Source organism: Austrofundulus limnaeus, unplaced genomic scaffold (genome assembly GCF_001266775.1).
Source record: "Austrofundulus limnaeus strain Quisiro unplaced genomic scaffold, Austrofundulus_limnaeus-1.0 Scaffold34, whole genome shotgun sequence".
Lineage (NCBI taxonomy): Eukaryota > Metazoa > Chordata > Actinopteri > Cyprinodontiformes > Rivulidae > Austrofundulus > Austrofundulus limnaeus.
Window position 1 is genome coordinate 1,447,169 of NW_013952436.1, and position 3,050 is coordinate 1,450,218.

A 3,050-nucleotide genomic window follows, 5' to 3' on the forward strand; every position below is an offset into this window, starting at 1 on the left:
CATGAAGTGAGCTGACATGGCATCTCAAACAACACTTACTGACAAAAAGCATCTCTGGGGAACAGGAGGGAGCTTAGAGAACAAAGCACGCTAACTAACGAGGGTAAATGAGAAACACCTGGAGGAGACACATGAGGAACAGGTGAGTGGGCTTTGCTAAAGCCGTCTCATTGTGTCCTTGGGTAAGACACTTCACCCACCTCGCGTACTGATGGTGGTCAGACAGGTGGCACCGGTGCATGGCAGTACCGCCTCTGTCAGTGCGCCCCAGGGCAGCTGTGGCTACAGTGTATTTTGCCATCATCAGTGTGTGAATGTGAGTGTGAATATCTGTGTGAAGCGCGTTGGGGTCCGTAGGGATTTGATAAAGCGCTCTATAAGTTCAGTCCATTAACCATTAAAGCAAAGACTGACAGATGACACAATGTAAAAAAATGCACCTTGAGTTGTTTGCCAGCTGCCAATAAAATTCAAAAGAAGAAGAAGAAGAAGAAGAAGAAGAAGAAGAAGAAGAAGAAGAAGAAGACACAATGTAAAAACACAGGGATCTACGGAGAAAACACTAAGAGAGTAAACACAGACTACTAACAGAAAATACACAGACACAGACCATGACAGTACAGATCTTCCTCATGGGTGTTTTAGCGACATACAGTATGTCAAACTTAAGGCCAGTGGGCCAAATGTGGCCCACCCCAACATTTCWTGTGGTCTGTAAAAGCTTCAAAGATGTRTTAATGTCTTACAATAAGAGTATGCTGCTTTAAAGCCAGCATTGGAAAATAAACTACATCTCCCATAATATTATGTAGATTATTTTACCTGTGAAATGACAACATCTGGTCAAAAYTCACAGTGTAAACTCTCCATTTCATTACGTTTTTGCCAGCTTCTTTTKCTGCAGCCYAGTTATGAGGAGTGGAAATTTTCCACCTACAGGTCATAAATTTAAACTGGAAGGTCCCTATRGTGGGAATTTCCTATCAGAAAATGGGAGAGTTCAGAATTCAAGACAGTAGCTGCTCACCACACCTCAAAACTCTTTTAATTACATTTTTTATTGACCTTATTGATCCCCAGTTGAGGAAATTCTCTGCATTTTTCCCATCACACGTGTGGAGCAGTGGGCTGCCATTTCTGAGGCATTCGGGGAGCAGCTGAGGGGTGAACGGCCTTGCTCAAGGGCCCAGAGTGGGGCTGGTTGGGGAGTTGAACCAGCCAATCACAGGTCCACCTTCTCTAATCTCAGCGCCACCACTCCCTAATACCATTTTAATAGCATTTCTGTATTATTTATTTCCCATTTAGTAAATTTCAGTGTTTATAAGAGGATGTGTTAAAACTGTTTCTGTGCAGGAGATACCAGGTAGAGCTCAGTTATAGCTCAGCCATAGCAATGAGACAAGTAATGTGACGTTTTACGTTTAGTCAAAGTTAAACGCAAAACGTTAAAGTTTATCACAGCTGGTCCTTTGAGGGCCACCATAATGCTCATGTGGCCCTGGATGAAAAGGATGTTTGACACCCTTGAAGCTGTCCATGCCARAGACAAGAATGCACCCCCATACCATCAGAGAAACAGGCTTTTAAACTGTGTGCTGATAACAGACTGCATGCTCACTCTTCTCTTTAGTTTGTGGTTTCCAAAGTATTTTAAATTCCAAATAGTTTTCCAAACAATTTTTTTAAATTTAGTTTTAGTCCATTGGACGACCACAACATTTCTGAATGGTTTAGTTTTTGCATCGCTTTAACCAATGTAGATGGAACGACAAGCTGTGTTTACAGATCATGGTTTGTGGAAGTGTTCCTGATCCCAAGCAGTGATGGWAGAACAGGGACGAGATCAACAAGCTGAGTCTTTTTGTCTTCTTTACTTTTTTTGCTTTGATAATCTGAGAGTYGTTCACAACCCATACTCTGAGGGCAGATTGAAGTAACACAGGTAACCATTCGTTTCACTCCAAGGTTTGACCAAAACAGCTAAAACTCCATTTTCTTACGATCTTAGCTCAAAACTGCTATTTTTAGCACAGGATGATTTCAGTTTAAGACTCCGGCATGAAAGGTGGCAGGCGAAATGTAGTCCTTCAAAGACTGCTTTTAATCAAAACCCTGCAGTTGTTGGTTCAGAAGGTGAGATTTGACGATGCACAGAGAGATCGTCCAAATCCTGCTGACCCCCCCTCCCACTCACACATCCATCACCTTAGGGAGTTTTCTGAGTGTGAATGAAAATCTTCTCCCAACAATCACAACAGTGAGCTGCTCTCAGCTTGCTTGTTTTAGTTTACAGGGAGGCGTTTCAGCTAATTGAAAACCTGTGTATGCTCTGATAGAAGGTCAAGAAAAACTCAAGCGCTGTGCACTTTGGAAGCTGAAAGAGACGAGGCGTCAAATGTGAATGTGCTGTTTGTGAACTGTTTTTTTTTTTTTTTTGCCGAAGCTTTGAGGAGGAGGAGGAGAAGAAAGCATGCCAGTTAGAGACTGTGTAATCACACAGCTTTATTTTCCAGGACCAGGAGTGTGCTGGAAATCAATACTATCCTCTCCTGGAAATGCATTACATGCTCCAAGATTCCTTCCTAACAGCAGAACATCCATCAAACAGCAATCAACTGCAAAATTGAGCAACTATTTTTTCTTTTCCTCAATGTTAACATGCTTTTTTACTCTAAACTTAATTTTGAGTAAAGAAGAATCAAAAATGTGGGGGATCTTTTGCGTGTTATAACGGGCCTGATGTGCTTCCTTCCCTTACGGCACTCCACCTCCATGTCCCTAAAACACAATGTTGTGATTGAATGGTTGTAATTAAAATGTTCCCCTGCTTCCAACCCTTCAGCGCCCTCGGATTCAGAGGAAAATAAACACTCGGCTAAATCTCACTTGACAGTCGAAGCAAAGCTTTGGCCAGAGAGTTACCGAATCTCCTTACGGACATAAAGCAGATAATGTTCCGCATTCACAAGGAACACCTGTTTAAGAAGACGCTGCTCACTTTCCAGGCGTTGGGTAACAACGGGTTCTCTGAAGGAYGGGCCTCTCTG